Source organism: Lycium barbarum, chromosome 7 (assembly GCF_019175385.1).
Source record: "Lycium barbarum isolate Lr01 chromosome 7, ASM1917538v2, whole genome shotgun sequence".
NCBI classification, from domain to species: domain Eukaryota; kingdom Viridiplantae; phylum Streptophyta; class Magnoliopsida; order Solanales; family Solanaceae; genus Lycium; species Lycium barbarum.
In genome coordinates, this window is record NC_083343.1 from 133,002,641 (window position 1) to 133,028,346 (window position 25,706).

The window sequence follows — 25,706 nt, forward strand, 5'->3', positions numbered from 1 at the left end:
GTGGATGAAATGGAGGCTTGCTTCCGGAGTGCTATGTGACAAAAAGGTGCTACCAAAACTTAAGGGCAAGTTCTACAAAGTGGTGGTTAGACCGACTATGCTGTATGGGGCGGAGTGTTGGCCAGTTAAGATCTCTCACGTTCAAAAGATGAAAGTTGCCGAGATGAGAATGTTGAGATGGATGTGTGGCCACACCAGGAGTGACAGGATTAGGAATGAGGATATTCGGGATAAGGTGGGGGTGGCCTCGGTGGAAGACAAGATGCGAGAAGCGAGATTGAGATGTTTGGGCATGTGAAGAGGAGAGATACAGATGCCCCAGTGCGGAGGTGTGAGAGGTTGGCCATGGATGGTTTCAAACGAGGTAGGGGTAGGCCGAAGAAGTATTGGGGAGAGGTAATTAGACACGACATGACGCAATTACAGCTTACCGAGGACATGACCTTAGATAGGAGGGTTTGGAGGACCCAAATTAGGGTAGAAGGCTAGTAGATAGTCTCGTTATCCGTTCTTATTAGTAGTCGCATTATTGCAATATAATTTCTTGTGCTCCGATTTCTGCTATTATCTGTTATTATGTGTTATTTCCTGTGCTTTGGTTATCCTGTGTCATCTGCTCTGATTTATGCTATTATCGGTTATTTTCTGTGCTCTGATTATCCTGTATTATCTGTGTCGCTTGCATTATTTCATTTCCATATCGCTTTAAATCTCTTATCCGAATCTCTTAACCTTATCTAACCGTATCTGACTTCTTTTTATGCTTTTATTGAGCCGGGGGTCTTTCGGAAACAGCCGTCCTACCTTGGTAGGAGTCAGGTCTGCGTACACTCTACCCTCCCCAGACCCTACGATGTGGGATTTCACTGGGTTGTTGTTGTTGTTGTTGTTGTTGTTGTTGTATTCTAGCTCTTCTGGAGATGAATCATGATATTTTCACAATCAAATGCACGTTTATATTTGTAGGCTTTACTACATATTATCATATTCACTTCAGGGAATGGATCTATATTATAGCTTATAACAAAAGTTCTCATTCTTCAGAAATGGAACACAATCATCTGAACGTGAAGGCCTTAAGCATATCAAATTGTGGTAGCTTAGAATTTCTTTTAAAATATTGCTACTTCGGGAACAAATCGAGGTATACATATAATTTAGAGAATATTTTTCTCTAACACGTCTTCAATTGTAGCCACACAATACATAAAAATATTGTCACTTCCGGTGACTAAATATTTCTTGCCAATTATCATTTAGCCATATGGAATTAATATTATAATCCCTGTTAACATTATTATTCTTCAGGAACAAATTTGAGGCATAAATGATCAGAACCAATTAGGTTCTCATAAATCAAACAAACCCAACGAGTTGTACTATTAGTAGCAAACTCGTGATAGCCATATATATACTCCTTGTGGGCTATCCTTATCATGTGAAAGCATGAATTAAATAATATAATATATTGCATTCCTGAATTAAAAATTAACCTTCAACGGTAAAATCCATATATGGATCAAAAACATGGAGAACTATTTCTCCAGAAGCCAACATTGATCAACTATCAAAAGTCAAGATAAAACTCTAATACCTTTTCAAAGGCAGATGATGAATACTACTTACCGTCACATAAAAAGCATGATACTTACTTTGTCACCATTGAAAGAAAATTGTAACGCCAACTTCTTTGGCTAATTAATACATCTTGTAGAAGGAAACTCTTATTTTCCTTTCTTCAAATATTCCAGAATAAGTGCTTAAGCCGTGTGAAATTAATGAAGGCTATAGCCATTTGGAAGAAATCCTTACTGATTCATTTTTCTTTTCTCCCATAAGATTTTAGAAACAAATACCACTGTCAAGGCTTTAAAGAAAACATACCTGGCAGCAAAGTAGTAGTACGGGAGTCAACGTGAAACAAAAAACTAACTTATTAATTGTGGCTAAAGCCCAAATAATTCACGCAGAAGCCGTGATATTATTCATAGTTATCCTTTTGGATAGAGTCTCGTGCTGATAACGTGTTATAAAATAATAAATTAAAGCAAGAAATATATGTAGAACAAGAGAGAAGAAATTTCTTATTTCTTCAAAATGTGTTCCAGTCATATCCATATGAAAACTTATGTCTCTATTTATAGTGCTACATATAGGCATACAAAAGGGTAACAATAAACATCTCATTAATATATGAGATAATGGAAGAACCATTAAGATGGTGAAAGATAATGGAAGAACCATTAAGATGGTAAAAGATAATAGAAGAGGCATTATATTTGTGTAGTGGACATCCATACTCTATATTTCATAAGAGAAGATCATATTTTCTCTCATTTTAATGCAATTTTAGTACTACTCATATCTTTTACTTTTTTCTCCATTTTCATATGGAAAACAAAACTATGCAAACTTTCAAAACCTCAAAACCCTTTCCCGCCAGAAATCTCCGGTGGCTGGCCGATGATCGGTCATCTCCTCCAATTTTCCGGTAACGACAACATCACTTTATCGCGAAAACTCGCATTTTTAGCCGATAAATATGGCCCGGTTTTCACTTTCCGGCTAGGTTTACCTCGTATATTAGTCGTTAGTAGTTATGATGCTGTTAGAGATTGTTTGAATACTAATGATAAAGTACTTTCCGACCGGCCGGCGAGTTTGGCCGGTGAATATATTGGTTATAATAATGCTATGCTTTTTTTAGCTACTTAAGGTACTTATTGGAGAAAAGTTCGAAAAATTGTTATAAGGGAAGTTTTATCAAATAGTAGGTTAGAAAAAATGAAAAATGTTAAGAGTTTCTGAAGTTCAAATGAGTATTAAAGAGCTTTACTCTTTATTTTCAGTCACCAGAGATAATCTTGATTTTCCGGTCACTGGCGATGACTTTTCAGTCATCAGAGATCATTTCCCAGTCAACAACAACAACAACATACCCAGTATAGTCCCACAAGTGGGGTCTGGGGAGGGAAATATATACGCAGACCTTAACCCTACCTTCCCGGTCACTAGAGATAATTTGCATTCGGTGACGACTCGAGATAGTTTTCCGGTAAAAGTTAATCTTACTAACTGGATAGAAAAGTTAACTTTGAGCTTGATAGTCAAAATGATAGCTGGAAAAAGCTATGGAAGGCTTAATGAGAGAGTAGAAGACGAAGAAGAAGCGAAAGATTTAAGAAAGCTTTAAAGGATTTTATGTATATTTCAATGGAGTTTGTGTTATGGGATGCATTTCCTATTCCTTTATTCAAATGGATTGATTTTCAAGGGCATGTTAAGTTTATGAAAAGGACTTTTAAAGATATTGATTGTGTTTTGCAAAAATGGTTGGATGAACATGTGAAGAAGAGAGAAGAAATTGATGATGTTGCTGGAAATGAAAAAGATTTTATTGATGTGCTTATGAGCCATGAAGATTTTGAAGATAGTTATACTAGAGAAACCATCATTAAAGCTACAGCCCTGGTGAGTACTGTCTTTTGTTTCTATATATACATTGCATTTTTTGAAATAATCTTTGTTTTCGGGAGGGATAATCAACTCTGTAAACATCGATCGAAACTTGAACCTGTGTATGCAATTTCAGAAAGCATAACAATTGAAATGGGTAGTCTGTATTGGTATCAGATCTGTTCCCATGTTTCGATCTATCCAATTTTTTTTACCCATTTCTTGAATTGGATCAAGTCTCCCAACTATATTTGAATTGACTTAAATTATAGTATGTGTTTATGTTATGAATATACACTCTATGAAAGTTATGAATGTTTATGAGGTGCTTGTGCGTCTATGTTCATGATCATGATCTATGTTGCTTGGATTCTTCAAAGATGTCGACGGGTGCGTGTCGGAACCTCCAAAAGTAGTGCATTTTTGGAGGATCCAATACGAGTGCTACAAAGTCTTTGGAGACTGTCCGAACAACATAAATCATGGGTAGATGCCTCGAGAATTGCTATCAGCTTTAGTTACAACGAACGTTAACTCTTTATATGATATGGATAAACTTTGTGTTCCGAATATTGTGCAACCATTTAGCATGATGCAAACATAATGACCATATAATGCTAACTAGGAGCTATCTATTGCTTTGGTGAAAATATTGTTTTTTTTTGTTTGTTTTTCTTAAACTGTTCTTTCTACCACAGAGTATGGTGTTGGATGCTTCAGACACGACTGCAGTTCACTTAAATTGGGTAATGGCTACATTGTTAAACCATAGGGATGTCATGAAGAAAGTCCAAGAAGAGCTAGACAGAGAAGTTGGCAGAAACAGATGGGTAGAACTTAGAAGAGAGTGATATCAAGAATTTGGTATACTTCCAAGCTGTTGTTAAAGAAACATTGCGATTATATCCACCAGTACCTTTGTTAGTACCCCACAAATGCATAGAGGACTGCGTTGTACAAGGATACCACATAACGAAAGGTACAAGACTGTGGGTCAATACTGCGAAACTACAGCGAGATCCTAAGATTTGGTCGAATCCTGATACATTTGATCCGGAGAGATTCTTGACTAGTCAAGTAGGGGTTGATGTTCGCGGTCAACATTATGAGCTCATCCCTTTTGGCTCTGGAAGACGATCTTGTCCAGGGATCACTTATGTGACTCAAGTGACACACCTTGCAATAGCTCATTTACTCCAAGGTTTTGATTTTAGTACACCGTCGAACCAGCCTTTGGATATGAAAGAAGGGTTAGGCATGACCATGCGCAAAGTAAATCCTATAGAAGTGTTTATTACACCTCGCTTGCCCTCTGTGCTCTATAAGTTCTAAGTTGTAATTGTTGTCTTGTTTTGGTAGTGACGTACTTTTTGGATGTAAATGTATGTATAAAGAAATAATTTGAGTGCCAAATCTCCCAATCTAACTGCAAGCAAAAGTAGTAAAACGTAAGCACCTTTACAGCAGTAACCTCCTTAAGTGTCAAAGAGCCATATAGTGGAAAAGATGCCAAAGCTCAAAGTTCAAACATATCTTATCCTAGATATTTTTGACGAATGTATTTCAACCAAAATTTGTCCTGTCCTTCATCTTAAGGTAGTAAAAGTTTTTTTCCCAGTACAGCACATCTTAAGCAAAGCAGATCACCATAGCTCTTGCTCTTATCCTTTCAGTTCTTGTCCTGGACAAAGCTTGCACTTGGCAACGATTTGAGGTCCAGTACCAGCTCAATACTCCGATAAAAGTGGACAGTCAGAAACTTTCCCCAGCTTCCCCGACCCAAAACGTTGTCAAAAATGCAGCAAATGGGTCTTCATAAGGAATCAAAATTTGGTCCACACTGCTCAGGGGAAAAATATTGGTTTGGACCTCTGAATTGGTGTTCAATTAGTACAAAGAAACAACCCATCTTAATCAACGTTCTCAAGCGACAAACATGGATCCAATCCGTCCAGTCTTTGTCCAACAATAAAAGCATGCACCTTATCTTGAATTTGAACCCAACTACATCCAGGGGTTTTTCTTCACTCCCCTCAGCTTCATCAACTCTCTGATCCTATCAGCTTCACCCCACCGGCCTGCTTCAGCATACATATTTGAGCAATAATTTGTGTGTGAACCACTTAAAAGAAGCAGGAAAAAAACATATACTCCTACTCTTTGCCTAGGACTTTGATGTAAAAAGTTTTAAATATTACCACTAATCTTTTTTTTTTTTTTTTTTGGAGAAATCTTAAGAAAGTAAGAAGGACACTTTGATTCGTTGTCCTTCTGCTATACCAAGCGTTACGCTGCACAACTATATTCTTTTTGAAGGTCTTTAATTACTTTCTCCGTAAGCAAGTGATTTGATCTGATCATCGGAGTATACATTTCTTATTAAAAGTGAGGAAATTAATGTGCGAATTCGAATAAACAGATATTGTATTATCGTGTTACAAATTCATCATCCCTTTTGGGAGCGGAAAACTAATATCCCTAACGTAATAGTTGAAAAGTTAGATATAGGCAGTGAGTGGATTTAATTTCTTAAAAATAATGTAAGTGATATTTGTCGAATATTTTTATACTTTTAAAGTAGTAAGTGTCAGATAAATTTAGGTGTGAGAAAATAACACAAATTTGCGGGACCACTCCAGAAATTGCAAAGTGTCCCTGGGCTTAGTCTACAGAGACCCAATTTGTTTTTAAATTTTGTGGGTATGGCTTCACTCAAAAAAAGATTTCTTTTAAAGAAAACTTGCTCGCTTTTATGTTCTCTTTTTGCAGAAACCGATATTTGATGGACTGCAGCAATATGATTAGTTACATTCTCTTAATAATAACATATCTGTTTTTATTCATGTGCAGCAAAGGTTAAAGGGACTTATGAATTATAAGTAACTCGAGCATTTGATGAATAAGTAATTTCATCTTTAGGGAAATACACCCTTCATTCTAGTATGAGTTACTTTTAATCTAACCAATGCGCAATCACGATGAATGGAAACCAATACATACTATAAGCAGACAGTGCTAGCCCTTTTAATTATTAGATCAGATTATTTTAAATAGTACTAGTTCCTCGACACATGCTTTGCACGTGTTTTTTGAGTGATTTGATACACGATGCTGAGGCATCACATAAATATATTTTGGGTAATAAAAATAAATTTAATGAAGTATAAAAGTTCACAAAGATTATTGGAACATCATCAGAGAGTTGGTCTAAATCCCAAGTGTATCGACTTTTTGTTAACTTCAAAGGAGTCATAATGTTTTGTATTCTTCTCTAATTGTAATAACATACAGATGGATTCCTATAAGTATTAGATTGGGTTACAAGAGTAGTACAATATTATATCCAATTGAAAGTACTCCTAGCATTTATACAATATTCTTAAATATGTTGACCGCGTTTATAGAATTCCACTTTTTTCGTTTTTTGCTAAAAAATTATCTTTAATGCTATAGAAAGTAGCAATAATTACAAATTTACGATATTAAACTTACAAAGAATAGCAAATACTTTCTCTTTGGAAAGAAAATTAAAGATATACAATACTCTCTTACATAAAGTAAAAATTAACTCACCAGAAGTAGAAGGAGAATATTTGAATGATAAAGTTAAAACACTATTTGCTAGGATAATAGAACACGTTTAAAATTTCATCAACTGTGATACATAAATATTGTGTGCCTTAAAATTAACATTGTTGAACATTCTTCTTACACTCTTGTAAGAAGAATGGAGTGGGAGAGCTTATTCTTCACGGCTATGGCAATTCCAACCTCCGACACCTAATACATACTCCCTCTTCTCCCAATTTCTATTTCTTTTTCCTTAAGAAAACAAATAGGATAGACTAACGTAAATATGGTAGAACAAATATCAGATGTCAGAGGAAATATGGTAGAACACATATCAGATGTCAGAGGACATTGGCAACGAAAGAAATTTGATTTGAACTAACCCTTTATTGCCTCTTTATAGCTCTTTCTTGATTGGCATTCTTTGAACTTTTCTCACACATTTATTAATTGGATTAATTTACATTAATTCCTCATTGCAACTTTTCCAATTCTACATTTATGTTATAGCAACGAAGAGGCTGGGTAACATAAATTTGTTTATTGTAGTAATTGATGAAGAACTAATTCTTTCATTTATTTAAGGGTCTTATAATTTTTTATTTTAGTTGTTTATTTAAAAGTATCATGATTTTTAATTTTATAGCGTTATAATTTTAATAATGAAAGGACTCAATTGCATTTAGTATATGATTTTTTTTCTTGTGAATTAACGCTTTACATTTGTGTAGATTAATGTCAAAGAAAAGTATTTGTTCAAGCATAACATAAATATTTATTTCAACTATATACTTAATTTCTACGCAAAAAGTCGTACAAAAACTCCTTGCAAAAGATAAAAAGTTGACAATTATTGACAATGGATAAACACAATACTTACTGGAAAATGAAAGTAACTCCAATAAATGATCAATACTAATTAATAACTTTGTAGTAAGAGGTGCTTGAGATACAAGAACGTCTAGCTAATGACTTTTCATTTGATCATTTATTTATTCTATTTATTAGAGGTGCAATTTACTATTTGTATTAAAATGTTATAGAAATAGTGTTTGGAAGTAATCCAACTTTCATCTTTGGGGTTTCCTACCAGAGGCGGACCCAGGATTTTGAGTTCAGGGGTGCTGGACCCAGGAATTTTGAGTTCGGGGGTGCTCTATTAACTATTTATATCTGTTTCCTTTATATTTTCTATACAATTATACACTCCGTGATTACGTTTAATGGGTGACGGAGCACCCAAACTTTACACATGGGTCCGCCCCTGCTTCCTACCCCATAAGGACTGCACCAATTCCATATGCAAGATGAATATGTGTTTAACTAGCCTTCAATGGCCCTCACTAATCTTTATACAAAAGTTTCACTGGCAGAAAAGGAATGGATAATTCATAGTTAATCCAATTCAACCAGATTCAACAATAATCTGCTTCCCATAGCCTAATGAGTAACATATACTACTATACATAATTGATCAAGATTCATCTCCAGGCCCTATATATTCTTTATTTAAAATTTCCATCTCAAATTGTTACTAAAACTGTGTCATCCTTCTTTCAGAAAAGACACTGCCAATAATCCATTATACTCCCTCACATAATACTGTAAGCATTAGGATTTCATCACTGAAAATCTGGTCCATGCAGGGACACCCAAACTGATCCTTCTCATTATGAATTCCATTACCCACCACCTTGTTATCACCGCCATCTCCGCCAGAGGCGGAGCCAGGATTCGAGGCTTGTGGGTTCGGGATTCTAATTCGTTTAAGTTACTGGGTTCTAAATTTACAATTTATACATCTTCAATGAAATTCTCAAGACAAATACATGATTTAGACCAAAGTTACTGGGTTCGGCCGAACCCCCGAATACTATGCTAGCTTCGCCCCTGATCTCCGCTGCCTTGCCCATCCTCATCTTTTCCTTTTCCCTTTCCGTCGCCACCATCTTTCTTCTCTCCTCCTTCCATGTAGGGCAGAACAATTTCGACATCTTTCTTCAGCTTCTTCTTTAGTTCCTCCACCAATTCCTTCATGTCAATTGAACCTATCACAGTCACCAAATCCTTTTCATGGTCTATTTTCATCTCCTCGTAACCTGCAATATTCAGTTAAACAATTTCAGGAAGTTACACAAAACAACTACTCCCTGCGTTTCAAGTCATATGTAATATTTTCTCTTACACGCACCTTAAGAAAGTATTAATTAAGAGTGACCTTGATTATTTTCACCCTTTGTTACAACATTCTGGTAATTCCGGAGTTAATTAAAGTTAAGGAGTCGCCACCTAATTATTAATGGTGAATTAGGACACCTAAAGTTTACTAAAGTGATTGTCTAAAATTAACTCCATTATGGTCTACTAACTTAAGATTCTAGATAAGGGTTCAATTAATCTAAAGAGAAGGTATTAAGCACCCTTTAAGATCCATTAACAATAGTTAACCGGTCAAACTTATGTGACTAATTAGGCTTGGGAAATCATTGAAAAACTTTGTATGCCAAAATGAAAATCACGTTTTGGAAGAGTAAGTCAAAACATCAGATTAAATATATGACTCTCAAAGTATACTTGAAACAGTGGGTAAAAGTTTAAAGAAACGTTCTTTTTCAGAGAAAACCAGACTTTGAACGTTCTAATCAAAGAAAGATAAAAATTGTTTTGAAAAAACAAAGAAATGTGTTGACTCAAGTTTGGGGAAAAGAATCAAAACATCTAAGAAAATAAGCTCGTATGATTTTTAAGAACCCAAAATTAATTAATTAAGAGTTAATCAGAACATAGACATTTATATAAGCTACTGCTAATCCTAAGTGAGATGAACTGAAAATAATAAAAATCTTAAAACAAGCAAGGTTAAACAGTGATTAGATGATAAATGAAAATAACTAAGGTAGATATCGAAGACTCTTGCTATTCTTTCATTGCTTATACAGTGCAAGAGATTGGAGAAAAATCCTAAACAGGGGGATGCAGCAGTAGTGATTGACTCCATCGTCGAACTTAGTAGAGTCTTGCATTAAGACTCCATCCTTGCTCCAAAGGTTCATGCAAAAGAAGATTGAAAAAAAAAACGACGAAGTTAGAGAGAAATCTTACTCTCGACAGGAAATAAACAAACAAGGAGTGCAGACTCTGAGTGATAAACCATAACATGATTCTCACATTAAGAATATATGAAGATTTCGACATATCTTTTGCATACTCAAACAGATTCATGACATCGGATAAGACGGATATGACCAATGACGATAGACATGAAAATAGAACTATTTTTTTTAAAGGAATAGGTTCGTCTATAAAAGTGATACAGCAAGAAGATTAGTACACTGAAATAACATTTTTTTAAATAATACAAGCATCAAGTTTCAACAAAGTCGTCATTTTGGTTTCAAGAAATTTAAAGCCACAATTTCTACTATTTTGAGGAGAAGTTAGAATGGGCCATAGCTTCTGCTATTATTGGACACAAATATACATTTTCCTTTAATCATCTTTGACATGAATGAGCATTTCTAAATGAAATCTTTAATAATATTACAGTATGACTTCAAACAATACAAAATCCTAGTAACATAATTTCTAAAGCCAGTAAAACAACTTTTTTTTTTAAAACTAACAAACTAGAACATGCTCATAGATAAAGAAATTGTCATCGTACACATGACACTTAGTGAGAAATGTTCTCTATAGTCACATGACCTAAACACGATTCACCGTGAATAAACATATTCCAAAACTAGATTCTTAATACTCAAAGAAACTTTACTACATGTCACATAGCCAAAAACTATGTTGAACGAAAGGGGATAAGATTTCATACTAGAAACATGATACAAGGCAAATGAAATAAAACAAAATCAGTAGCTATTTCATAGTATCTAATGACAGGATACAAAGAAAACTACTACAAAATACAAATGCTACTTAAAACAGATAAAAAGCGAAAGAAGAGTAGCAATGACCTTTTTTAGGTGCAGTGAACTGGACGTCGGGGCCTCGAATCTACTCTCTCTCGTTATGAATAAATTTCAAACTCGACACAAATGAGTTCCGAAATCTTGCCACAGCTAAAGTCCACTGAGACAGGGAGAGTAACTCTAGATATTAAAGGTTCTTAAAGTTTTAAAATGTGCAGGAAATGTATTTGATATGGTAGTCTTCCAAGATGTTAAAAAAAAAAAACTCCTCAATGACTGCAATAACTGGGTATTTATAGATCCAAACTAGGGCGTTCCAAGAGGGAATTCAAAATTGAAAAGAGCCATTTGAATTGAGGAACAATTAGCCAAAGTTGAAGGGACAAAGCTCTGCCATAGCAGATGGAGGTGATGACGCGTGTGGAGAAAAATGGACATATGCTAAGAAAGAGACAACGTATTTTCTCAAGTCAAAAGTTTTCTGAAAGAACAGTACTCTTCACGTGAAGAGGCAGGACTTTTTTAATGTTTTGACTGAGGGGTGAGAGAATTAAATAGGAAAGAGGCAGGATTCAAAATATTTACACCAAAATGGAGAGACAACTTCCGTAAAAGGCTGAGAAAGAGGTTTGGAATCTCGTGTACAATAGGAAAAGAAATGAGGTGTGTGACTGCTTTTGATCAGATTAAAAGTTTAGTGTTTGATGTAAGGTTAGATTAAATAGGAAAGAAGAATTGAAAATCAGGAGAGAGAATTGACAAGAAAAAAAAAGTGAGTTTAAAAAGAAGAGAGAGAGTTGATTAAAATAAAAGGAAGTAGTTTGAAAAGAGAGAGTTGGACGGGTGAAAAAAAAAATAAGGGGAGAAAGTCAAGCAAAAGGTAAACATGTGGGGCCTAAGTCAAAAAAAATGAGGGGAGAAATAAATACGGGATAAATGGAATAGTAAGTGGGGTAGATGGAATTATCAAGAATTTGGCCCTCGTAAAATAATATTTTGACGAAATAAAAATTATAACACGTCGTTTTAAAATACGAGCTTCAAAACGAGTCTAATATTGATATACCTCTGAGCAATATTTAAAAATATGGAAAAAAATGCGATCAAAATGAGCCGTAATTCATACGTCATTTTTAATTAATAATTTTCCGAGTTAGATGGGCGGGGATACGTATCTTCTTTTCAAATCACGTTTGTAAAAGAAAATAACTCATAATTTCTTGTAATTATTAATTTTTATGAAAAATAATAATTAAACTTCAATTTTTGCAATTTTCTCATGATTTTAATTTTTTAAGGGCATCCTTACTCAGTCTTGGACTCGAAAAAATTGAAAATTAAAATACGCGGTTTATGAGGTGAAAATTGGGTGTCAACAGCTGCCTCTTCGGAGTTCAAGGAAGGCAAGGCCATCCTCGAGCTGCAAATTTGACAAACCTAATTTTCACCGAATAAAGGAAATTACAGCCTTCTTTTACGCAAAATTTCGAAAGTATGCCGGACCTCGATTTCTGGGCTTCCTACATATCTCAGGCCACATGAGCATTCCGGCCGTTTGTAGTTCTGACTCTATAAGGACTATGAAAAGTAAGAGTTTTCTTTAAACTACCTGGAGGTGTCTCGAGATAACTACAAGAATATGGTCGAGCCTCGAATTTTGAGTACCCTACATATCCTTGGCTTTGGGAATCAAGCCAATTGTAATTCGAAATTTACGTTGGGAGAGTGTTATTTATGGATTTATAACTTTGCGGGGGTTGTAGACTGGTGACAAGAATTTTCGAGAATGGAACATATGCTTATACCCTCCAAATTATAAATGTGGCGCGCAACACACCTATAAGTAGGACTCTACTAGACACGATGTAGATTCTCAAAAATTGCCCTAGTGTTGAGTTATGGAGACACTGAGATATAGAAAGGGATACAAGATTTTGAAAGAGTTGATTGAGCAGAGTTTTAACGGTGGATGTGAAAGAGAATTTGGATAACCAACATATCACATGTTTGTGGACATAGGCGGAGTTGAGTTCGAGAGTAGATCCGTGACCTTTGCTTGGGAGTTTGATATTCCTCTTCAGCATATTTGCCCTAGTTCACTGCATAAGATAAAGTTCCACGTTGTGCTGCGTTTCTTGTAGATTGTATTTCCTATCAAAACTTAAAGTAAATAATTAGCAAATGAAGTACATAAGGTAAAATTTAAAAGTATAATATAAATGAAGTTGTGACAAGTCGAAATAATGTCTCTAAAATATTGACGTGGTTTCCTCAACAAACGATGTGTTGTAATGTCTCAAGCAAAAAATTACCTGAGATTCATGCTAAAATCATTAGTAAAGTCTGGGGTAAAGTTGAAAGTGTAAAATTCATAAAGAGTGTAAAAATGATAATAATTATGAGTGTGAGAATGAGGATGAAGTCGTGTGGCTTAATATTGTATCTGGTTGTCTTCAGGGACTTGGATGATGAGTGATATTTATGCAAAAGACTTAATAATCTCTCCGGTTGTCTTCAGAGACTTTAATGATAAAAGAGGCCTCCGGTTGTCTTCCGGGACTCAATAATAAATGATGTCTGTAAAATTTAAGGTAAAGTAGGCAACGTGAATGGTAAAGTAATTGATAAAGTAGAGAGTAAAGTGATAGTGCAGCCGTTTGGCTTATGCAGATGAGGTTGTATAGCCAAATAATGTCTCCGGTTGTCTTCGGGGACTTGATGATAAATGATGTTTGTAAAATTCAAGGTAAAGTCGTTAAAGTAGGTAAAGTGAATGATAAATTAATTGATAAAGTAGGGAGTAAAGTAAGAGGGTAGCTGTTTGGCTTATGTAGATGAGGCTGTATAGCCAAATGACGTCTCTGGTTGTCTTCGGGGACTTGATGATGATTCCCGTAAAGTTCAGAGTAAAGTCATTAAAGTAGGTAAAGTAAATGATAAAGTATAGAGTAAAGTGATAGCGTAGCCGTTTGGCTAATTATGTTGATAAGATCGTGACAAGTCAAATTAATGACGTCTTCAATTTTCGACATGTAACCCTGATTTAATTCGCCTTCGATCTCGACAACCTACAAAAACAAGTGTATTTGTTAATAAAGTCATAAATTTATTGTGATAAAAAATAAAATTAAAGATAAAGTTAGAAATAAAGCCATTTGGCTTTTAAAACGAGGCCACAATGGGCCAAATGGCGCTTTTTTGGCCACGATTGATAGACTTGACTGTTGATCTCGCGATCTTTTATTCCTGCACTCAAAGAAAAATTCTTAGTTTGGGAGGGGGAAGTTGATTCGTGTTTACTCGAAGCTTGACGTTGTTGGCGCTCCATTCGTCTTATTTGTTTGGATCTTGTGATCTCCGTTCAAGCCTCGGTAGATGAATAGTAGTGAAAATAATTGAAAGAAAATGTTTCATTTGAAAGATATATATGTAAGTATATGTATATAAGGAAAGATATATATGTAAGTATATGTATATAAGGAAAGATGTAGAGAGAATACTCAAAATACCCCCCAACGTTTGACCAAAATCCCAACTACACACCTAACCTTTGCGGGGGTCCTATTACCCCCCTGGACAAATTTGTTCAGTAGCAAAATGACCCTTTTTTGCTGATGTGGCAGAGAGCGTGAATACACCGCCCAGTGGCGCGTGACGGCCTTCAAAAATCTGCATCTGACGTGTTTTGGACGCCAACTAAGCTGCCACATAGATAAAATTTGAACTCCCTCCATTTTTAGGCTACTTCATCTTCTTCTTCACCCTATTTCATATCCATCTCAATTTTTTTTGTCAAAATAATATCCATTATAAACGAAAATCTGAACTGAAGAAAATCCACATATGATTCCGAACAACTTGTTAAAGAACAACTTTCCACCATAAACGAAAATATGAAGGAAAAAAAAAAGCGAAAAATCTAAAGAAAAAAAAAAGGAAAATCTGGAAAAAACAAACAAGGTTGAAAAATCTAATCTTTTTAAATAAAATCATATTGGAAGCTGCTTGTTTGGATTTGCTACTTGTTGCTTGGTTGGAGTTGTTTAAGCACTAATTCTTTGAGTTGATTTGGGGAGAAAATTAAACTCCATTGCTAGGAATTTGGAGAAAGCTATGAAGAACACCAAATGGGTTTCTTTAAATTCTTGATTGTTTGATCAAATTAATGGATGAACTTTGTTCTATTTGGTGTTAGGAAACTTCCTTTCACATTTGGGTTTGTTTGGATTAGATTTGAGGAAGTTGAAGTGATTTTTTTTTTCAACTCCTAATGAAGATGATGATGATGATGATGATGATAATGTTGATGAAGATGAAGGAGAATTGGGCATGGGTTTTCAGATTCTTACTAAAAATGGAGTATGGAAAATTGAGAGATTTGTTTTTTTGAAGAAGAAGAGTAGATGGATGGAGGAAGGGGGGAAATTAATAAAAAATGGGGCAAAATTAAACACGTGGCACGTGGGCCAGGCGCGTGTGGACAACCGCCATTTAATATTTGGGGGTTGGCACATTGGACTGCCACATCAGCAAAAAAGGGCCATTTTGCTACTGAAAAAATTTGTCCAGGGGGCAATAGGACCCCCGCAAAGGTTAGGTGTGTAGTTGGAATTTCGGTCAAACGTTGGGGGTTATTTTGAGTATTTTCTCGAAAGATGTATATGTATATAAGTTGTAAATTTTTTTGCCAACTTTTAGATTGTGACACTTTTGAAACAATTGAAACGTCATTTGTCTATAGTACTTCTTGTTCGATAGCCTTAATCTTGTCGATGTCCAACCATTCTCTTGTCTATATCTTTCAAAATCTGCCCCAATTTTGACTTCGGGAGGGTGCACTAAACTTGTGTTGTGGTGTGACCGAACCTTATATAGGTTGCCTACGTATCCCGCCAAGGGAATCAGGTCAGAACGTAGTTCGTAAGGTATATAAAAATGGTTTGAAAATTTTCTAATAAAAGGACCAAACCCGATGTGGATTGCCTACGTATCCAACTAAGGGAATCAGGTCACCGTTACATAAATGGCAAAAGGTTTGTTGGATTTCTACCTAAATATGACCGAACCGTATGTCGATAGCCTACATATCCCACCGAGGGAATCAGACCATGCGTAGTTCTCCTTACATACAAATAATAAGGACTTCTGGATTTTCTGCTATAACGCAACTGAACCCTATGTGGGCTGCCTAGGTATCCCACTACGGGAATCAAGCCAGCGTAGTTCGTAATTACATTAACGGAAAGGTTACAAACTAGGCAATCTAATCTAATGTCGTCCTTTGATTTCTTCTTGAATTGATAGCCTTCAAGCTTGTGTCATTATCCATCGGCTATTTCAAATTCTTCCAAGTTGAATCTTGTCTTGTCCACTAATCTCTTTGTTATTCTCTCGGGATGTATGTTGTCTTCCCGTTCTTCATAATCGTGTTCGGCACATAAACTTTATTCATTCGTTTCATTATATGTCACAATCATAAAATTGGCAAATTTGATAATTTATATACTAAATTAAATAGAAAATAACAAATAATAGACAGTTAAGGAAAATCAGAAATGCATTCATATATTTTGCAATTAAGTTTCCAAAAGATGAGGCAAAGCAACACAAGTTTGGGGCACGATTCAGGCCTCAATTTTTTTAAAAAATTGTGTTATTTCAAAAGTTCACTACATGTTCAATCTACCAAGACTCCCGGCGAACCAGGGACGGAGTATAAGTCCAATTCTTCAAATTCTCTCCTGGTTCGGCACCCCAGATGGTCGGTGTCTTGGTGTTGTGAGTAGTTGTAGAAGCAACCTTCATTGGTGCTTGTCTTTGGACTGTTCCCACGGGAGCAACAAAATTTGATGACGTGCCCTTTTCCACCTTTCCAATTGGCATGATGGCTCCTTTCAAATCCCAATCTTCCTCAACAGTTATCATGTTCACATTGGTATTTTCATGAGTAGGTAAAGGGTTGTTGTCCACATTGGGCTGAGCTCCAGTAAGTTGGATCGCTCTTTCCTTAATCAAGGCTTCAATTTTATTTTTGAGACCATAGCAATCCTCAGTATCATGCCTAGCAACTCCAGAATGATATGCACAACGCTTGGAACCATCAAACCATCTCGGAATAGGATCGGGAATTTTTCCTTCAATTGGTTGTATCACGCCTGCTGCTTTCAGTCTCTCAAATAATTGAGCCAATAGTTCAGCAAATCGAGTGTAATTGCGGGTATTTTTGATTTCAGGGTTTGAACGGGCTTTAGGTGTAGCATGTGGTCGATTTTCGTAAGTTGGAGCTTGAATGGATTGATATGGACGTGGGCTTGCTTGGGCATTGTAGACAAGGTAAGGAGTTAGTGAAGCTTGGTAGGGTTCAGCATATTGGTAAGGGTAGAAAGGTTGTTGTGGATGGTTAAGGTATATAATGGCTTGGCTTGGCTTACGTCCTTGGATATTCATGACAACAGCTACATCTTCTTTCTTCTTTTTAGCCCCGCTGATAGAACCAAATTGAATAGCTTTGCTTGCAGCTTGTAAGGCAGCAAGATCCTGATTTTTTCCCGATTTGATTCCTTCTTCTAAGGCTTCTCCCATTCTGACAACTTCCGTGAATTTTTGTCCCATCATGCCTATTATTTTCTCATAGTATATGCCAGCGTGACATTCAATGAAGGTAGCAGTCATTTCTCTATCATTCATCGGGGGTTGAACCCTGGCTGCTTCTGACCTCCAACGTCGCGCATACTCACGGAACGACTCAGTTGACTTCTTAGTTACCTTAGTCATGTAGACTCTATCTGGTGTGATATCGGTGTTGAAACTGAATCGGTCCATGAAGTCTTGTGCCATATCACTCCAACCACGCCATTTATGGACATCTTGTTGCATATACCAAGTAAGAGCCTCACAAAATAAGCTTCATCCTTATATTCTGATCTCTACCTACTCCAATCAGTTTGCACAATAAGCCCTTAAATGAGTATGAGGGTCTCCTATTCCATTAAATGTATCAAATTTCGGCGGTTTGTAGCCTACGGCCAAATCAACGTCAGGCTGAACACACAGATCTTCATATTCTACACTCTTGCTTCCCCTAGCAACTTGAAGGTTTCTTATTGCTTCTTTGAAACTGTGGATCTCTTTTAACAATATATCATCCGCCCTTGCTTTTGCATCCTTTTCTATTTCCTCATATTGATCCATCTCGGGTTGGAACCTGACCGTTACTGGGTTGGTAAAGGCTTGTGTTTCCGCTGCATATACCAGAGGAACATATTTCGCGTTAGGAGTGACAAAACGTTCCCCTTGTATATGCTGGGTTGGATAAGTTTGGACGATGGGAGTGTTTTGGATTAGAGGTGATGTGTTATAAGTGGTATTTGTAGGTAGTTGGTTTGGTGGGTTTAGAGGAGTAGTTGTAGGTGGTGGATTAGTATTGGTGGATAAAGGAACATAAGGAGTGTGAACTAGTGATTGACTTGGTGGGTTGACGGGCGGTGGATTACTAGTAGCATAGGTAGTGTAGGTAGGTGGTTGACTTTGGGAAGGAGTATAGACGGATGATGGATTTGGCGGATTTGCAGGGGTGATTGGAGGTAAGTTGTTGTTGGTAGGTGCATTATTTTGCAGGGGGAAATGTTTAGGAACTGGAGATTCAAGAGATGGAAAACAAGGTGGGTTTGGTGCGACATTTCTAGGTTCATGAGGTGGACTTTGGAGTGTGATGGACAAATTGGTCAAGTCCCTAACCCAATTTAGTTCTCCACGTAAGTCTTCAATCTCTTGAGTCAGGCGGGCGATATGTTCATCATATTGAATAGTAGTTCTATGTTCGGAAGTCTCGGGAGGATCACTAGAGATCACGATGTTTTCCAAACCAGTTGAAATAGATGCGGCTGGATCAGACATAGTAGTTTTCCTTCCTTGAACAACCCAACTACGTCGAGGTAATAATGACGTTTTTGACCTTGTGAAGTAAAGATGGTCGGCCAACTCGAATGTCAACATGAATCAACTCTTTTTTGGGAATAAAAATAAAATAAAAAGGAAGAAACATAAAATGCAAATGATATTAGTCTCATTATTAAAATATCTAAGTAAAGTCATGATCACGTAGAGTTAAATAAGTCATGTAGCAAATAGTTCATCAAATAAAGGCAAATAAGTTGACAAGAAAAATGTAAACAAGTATATCAAATAACAATAACGCGTCCTAATATGCATGTGACCTCTTTGTGCCAGAGGTAGGCCTAACGTTTGTTTAAAGGGTAAATGTGTCATAATACGTCATCCCATTGCTCTTAGCTAATTAAACAAATTCTATTTCCCAAAATATAAAGTACAATTGTGGTGTAATATTTATTACATACCAAATGAATACAACATAAAACACTTCCTCATCTAAGTAAAGTAAATACAATTTGTCATGTCTAAATTTCTGGCTCCATTTTGTGATGTCCTTGGTTCTCGCCACTTGTTGATCACAGTCGTACTCCAATGTAAAATCCATGCCTGTCATAGAAAAGTTAGTCATTTCCTCCCTCCTAAAGAATAATTAGTTAGAGCAAATGGTCAATATTTAGGCGCAATTATCCTTCAAACATGCACATAAAGTATGATTAGTGTCACTTGGGGGTCGCGGACCCACTTGAACGTTTGGTAAAGTCATCTAATGGGCTTAATACACCAAGGGTATTAAACCTCCTAGGTCATGAAATGTATGATCCTAATAAAGGGTGTTGGTTTAGCTCTACTCTAGGTTGACTAAGAGTGGGTTCACTAAACACAAGGTTCCCGAGCGAACAACTCGAGTGAGAAGGTTACGCGGTCACATGGAAAATCCGGACACCCCGCGCTTATGCCAGCTCTCCTAAAATTTGGGATTTTGAAAGAAATTCGCGGGTGCGCAAAACACACCTCGCGTGTACGTGTGATAGTGTGAATTTCCAGATGTGGAGAAAAGTGATACGGGATGACAATTTATATCAAAACAGTAACACTTAAATAGTTTATATCAAACAAACAATTAATAGCATGTAAAAATAGTTAACAACAAATAAAGTAATTAAAACAAGTACTCAAAGCCTATTTAAACTAAGTCTGTTATGGTTAGAACCTGAGTATAGTCCCCAGTGGAGTCGCCAAGCAGTTATATCCCATTTTAACCGGAGTTAAAATGGTTTACAACATTCTGGTAATTCCAAGGTTAATTAAAGTTAAGGAGTCGCCACTTAATTATTAATGGTGAATCAGGACACCTAAAGTTTACTAAAGTGATTGTCTAAAGTTAACTCCGTTACGGTCTACTAACTTAAGATTCTAGATAAGGGTTCAATTAATCTAAAGGGGAAGTATTAAGCACCCTTTAAGATCCATTAACAATGGTTAACCGGCCGAACTTATGTGACTAATTAGTCTTGGGAAATCATTGAAAAACTTTGTATGCCAAAATGAAAATCACGTTTTGGAAGAGTAAGTCAAAACATCAGATTAAATATATGACTCTCAAAGTATACTTGAAACAGTGGGTAAAAGTTTAAAGAAACGTTCTTTTTCAGAGAAAACCAGACTTTGAACGTTCTAATCAAAGAAAGATAAAAATTGTTTTGAAAAAACAAAGAAATGTGTTGACTCAAGTTTGGGGAAAAGAATCAACACATCAAAGAAAATAAGCTCGTATGATTTTTAAGAACCCAAAATTAATTAATTAAGAGTTAATCAAAACATAGACATTTATATAAGCTACTGCTAATCCTAAGTGAGATGAACTGAAAATAATAAAAATCTTAAAACAAGCAAGGTTAAACAGTGATTAGATGATAATGAAAATAACTAAGGTAGATATCGAAGAGTCTTGCTATTCTTTCATTGCTTATACAGTGCAAGAGATTGGAGAAAAATCCTAAACAGGGGGATGCAGCAGTAGTGATCGACTCCATCGTCAGACTTAGTAGAGTCTTGCATTAAGACTCCATCCTTGCTCCAAAGGTTCATGCAAAAGAAGATTGAAAAAAAAAACGACAAAGTTAGAGAGAAATCTTACTCTCGACAGGAAATAAACAAACAAGGAGTGCAGACTCTGAGTGATAAACCATAACATGATTCTCACATTAAGAATATATGAAGATTTCGACATATCTTTTGCATACTCAAACAGATTCATGACATCGGATAAGACGGATATGACCAATGACGATAGACATGAAAATAGAACTATTTTTTTTAAGGAATATGTTCATCTATAAAAGTGATACAGCAAGAAGATTAGTACACTGAAATAACATTTTTTTAAATAATACAAGCATCAAGTTTCAACAAAGTCGTCATTTTGGTTTCAAGAAATTTAAAGCCACAATTTCTACTATTTTGAGGTGAGGTTAAATGGGCCATAGCTTCTGCTATTGTTGGACACAAATATACATTTTCCTTTAATCATCTTTGACATGAATGAACATTTTTAAATGAAATCTTTAATAATATTACAGTATGACTTCAAACAATACAAAATCCTAGTAACATAATTTCTAAAGCCAGTAAAATAACTTTTTTTTTTTTTTAAAACTAACAAACTAGAACATGCTCATAGATAAAGAAATTGTCATCATACACATGACACTTAGTGAGAAATGTTCTCTATAGTCACATGACCTAAACACGATTCACCGTGAATAAACATATTCCAAAACTAGATTCTTAATACTCAAAGAAATTTTACTACATGTCACATAGCCAAAAACTATGTTGAACGAAAGGGGATAAGATTTCATACTAGAAACATGATACAAGGCAAATGAAATAAAACAAAATCAGTAGCTATTTCATAGTATCTAATGACAGGATACAAAGAAAACTACTACAAAATACAAATGCTACTTAAAACAGATAAAAAGCGAAAGAAAAGTAGCAATGACTTTTTTTAGGTGCAGTGAACTGGACGTCGGGGCCTCGAATCTACTCTCTCTCGTTATGAATAAATTTCAAACTCGACACAAATGAGTTCCGAAATCTTGCCACAGCTAAAGTCCACTGAGACAGAGAGAGTAACTCTAGAAATTAAAGGTTCTTAAAGTTTTAAAATGTGCAGGAAATGTATTTGATATGGTAGTCTTCCAAGATGTTAAAAAAAAAAAACCTCCTCAATGACTGCAATAACTGGGTATTTATAGATGCAAACTAGGGCGTTCCAAGAGGGAATTCAAAATTAAAAAGAGCCGTTTGAATTGAGGAACAATTAGCCAAAGTTGAAGGGACAAAGCTCTGCCATAGCAGATGGAGGTGATGACGCGTGTGGAGAAAAATGGACATAGGCTAAGAAAGAGACAACGTATTCTCTCAAGTCAAAAGTTTTCTGAAAGAACAGTACTCTTCACGTGAAGAGGCAGGACTTTTTTGATGTTTTGACTGAGGGGTGAGAGAATTAAATAGGAAAGAGGCAGGATTCAAAATATTTACACCAAAATGGAGAGACAACTTCCGTAAAAGGCTGAGAAAGAGGTTTGAAATCTCGTGTACAATAGGAAAAGAAATGGGGTGTGTGACTGCTTTTGATCAGATTAAAAGTTTGGTGTTTGATGTAAGGTTAGATTAAATAGGAAAGAAGAGTTGAAAATCAGGAGAGAGAGAATTGACAAGAAAAAAAAAAGTGAGTTTAAAAGAAGAGAGAGAGTTGAAAAAAATAAAAGGAAGTAGTTTGAAAAGAGAGAGTTGGACGGGTGAAAAAAAAATAAGGGGAGAAAGTCGAGAAAAAGGGAAACATGTGGGGCCTAAGTCAAAAAAAATGAGGGGAGAAATAAATACGGGATAGATGGAATAGTAAGTGGGGTAGATGGAATTATCAAGAATTTGCCCCTAGTAAAATAATATATTGACGAAATAAAAATTATAACACGTCGTTTTAAAATACGAGCTTCAAAACGAGTCCAATATTGATATATCTCCGAGCAATATTAAAAAATATGAAAAAAAATGCGGTCAAAATGAGCCGTAATTCATACGTCATTTTTAATTAATAATTTTTCCGAGTTAGACGGGGTGGGATACGTATCTTCTTTTCAAATCACGTTTGTAAAAGAAAATAACTCGTAATTTCGTGTAATTATTAATTTTTATGAAAAATAATAATTAAACGTCAATTTTTGCAATTTTCTCATGATTTTAATTTTTTAAGGGCATCCTTACTCCGTCTTGGACTCGAAAAATTTGAAAATTAAAATACGCGGTTTGTGGGGTGAAAATTGGGTGTCAACACCCTTATTTATGTCTGCACGAACCATTAATACTAAGGGTAAAATTGATTAAAAAAATAGTACTCCGTGAATTTTGTCTCAAACTTCTGAAATGATAAAAGTGAATAATTTGAGACAACTATTTTTAGAAAACACGACAGATAATTTTAGATTAAACTGGAAAAATGCAGAATAATCCATCTCACCTTTGTTCTGAGTGATGATGATGTTCATCTTCTTAACACATCCTTGACAGCGTAGATGCATCTTCAGTACCGCAGTGGTGACCGGAGGCTACAAGGATAATTAATTACTACTACTTAGTAAGTAACTCGAATCTCTTGATAATAACATACCTGTTTTTATTTGATGTGCACCATAGGTTAAAGGGACTTATTTTATATGACTTGAACATTTGATGAATAAATAATTTCATCTTTACGGAAATAAACCCATCTAGTATGAGTTTACTTAATCTATACGAAGACGGAATGACATATCATAATTACCATATACACACCATAAGCGGAGACTGCTAAGTGCTAACCATTTTAATTAGACCAGGCACAGTAGTTATAAATCAAATACCCCACAGTCCATAAGATTACAGACACCGTATGTAAGATAAATTATCAACTTATTAGCATCGTAGTCACAGGTCACCTTCTCAACACCTTTTCAGTAGTAATAAACCACAAAAATATTAGAGACGAGGAAATAAAAGCAAAAACAAAGTAGATGTAAAATCGAAGCATAATAATGATTTAAGAAACAGGGGAGATAAAAATTTGGGAAAAAGAAGGAAGATAAAACAAAAAAATCTCAATGCATAGTGATTGATTTTATTGAACAAATTTGATAATCTTACGAACACAACCTTCACAATGAAAATCTACGTTCAAAACCACACTTAGGTTGCCTTCTTCATTCTTTCCTCCTTCCGTATTCTTCATTTTTCATATCTCCTTCAACATTCCTTATTCCACAAATCTCACAATAACTACAGCTTTGTCAAATAATGAATACAATAATAAGATAAATTATCAAAATGGAAGCAATTCTGGAAGTTACACATAACAACTATACAACGAGTTGTAGCATTACCTCATTTTCCTTAGACTTCTTGTCATCCCCTTTGAGTCAATTTCATTTTGATTCTTCTCTTTTTTGCAGTACGGAGAAATAAGTCATACAAACTTTTTCAATTTTCCGATTGTCGTCAGTTTCCTGACTACTTTTTCAACTCGTTTTAGTGGTGAATAAACAAGATATTAACAAAAAAATTAGAGATGAAGAATAAATGCAAAAAATCTTAATGCATAGTGATTGATTTTACCTTCAAAGCTTCGACCATATTTGATAATCTTAAGAACACAACCTTCGCAATGAACATCCACTTTAAAAAAAAAACACACAACCTTCATAATGAATACACTCTCCACTACGATATTTATAAATACACTTTCTAGCACTTTTAGTTTTCCAGGACAGTGATCTTGGAATACAATGGACCAGGTAAGATTTCAAACTTTTTCTCCATTTTGATACATGTATTGATTTCTCTTCACTTTTCTGTATCCATTATTTGACTAAGCTGTAGTTATTGTGGGCATACATGCATATTAGTACTACTAGTATGTCTTTGTAGGTCTTTACTGATAACTTCTTATTAACTTGTCACTTGCCCAATGCATTTTGCCCCTTCCCTTAAAAGAATATTACGTAATTAAGTATTTATTTTACTAGTTTATTTCCATTGACTATTTTTCAAAAAATACTATTTGTGCTCCAACAATGAAGAAATAATAACCAATTTCTCTTAATTTACTAAAGTAAAACCAAATTTGTGTTTAGTATACTATAAACTATAGTCCATTCACGAAAAAAAAGTACTTTAGTCGATTAAATTCAAAGTATATAACTATTGAATTTGAGCAGTTTTCAAATATTCTATCTAAAATTAGTGCTTGACAAGAGGTAAGTGTTATTCACTTTTTTCCTAAGGACCCGTTTGGCCATAAGAATTATTCACTTTTTTTCAAAATATTTTTTTACTTTTTTTAAAAATCAGTGTTTGGCCATAAAAATTCCAAATATAACTTCAAGTTGTTTTTTAGAATTTGAAAAAACAACCAAATTTATTTTTCACTTTTTTCACAACCAAACCTTGTTGAAAAAATATATTTCAACAGAAAAAATACTATTTTCAAATACTATCGCCAAACACAAATCCAACTCCAACTTCAAAAGTTCCAAATACAGGGAATTTATTTTTGGTTTCTATGGTCAAATGCCTACTTAATATCAAGGCTAATATTTGTCTAAAAAGTGATAATTTGCTAATCACGCCAATCTTCCTCCATATGAGCCTCGTCAATCTTACTCCAGAGGGTTAGGTCTTCCTTTACAAATCTTATTAAACGTATTTCTCAGTAACCGTTTTATGAATTATTTTATTAAAAGTTTGAACAGACAAAAACTAACGATAGACATATTAAATAGAGGTAAAAAAAAAATATGACTGTAAGTGATATTTTTATATTTC

General features: G+C 35.1%; 2 pseudogenes; one reads left to right on the forward strand and one right to left on the reverse strand.

Annotated features, from left to right (window-relative positions):
- The first annotated feature begins 2,219 nt into the window (after window positions 1-2,219).
- LOC132604566 (nicotine N-demethylase CYP82E3-like) lies at window positions 2,220-4,869 on the forward strand (annotated as a pseudogene).
- Window positions 4,870-8,346: 3,477 nt separating this feature from the next.
- Window positions 8,347-24,745, reverse strand: LOC132604567 (heavy metal-associated isoprenylated plant protein 3-like; annotated as a pseudogene).
- Between the last annotated feature and the right edge of the window lie 961 nt (window positions 24,746-25,706).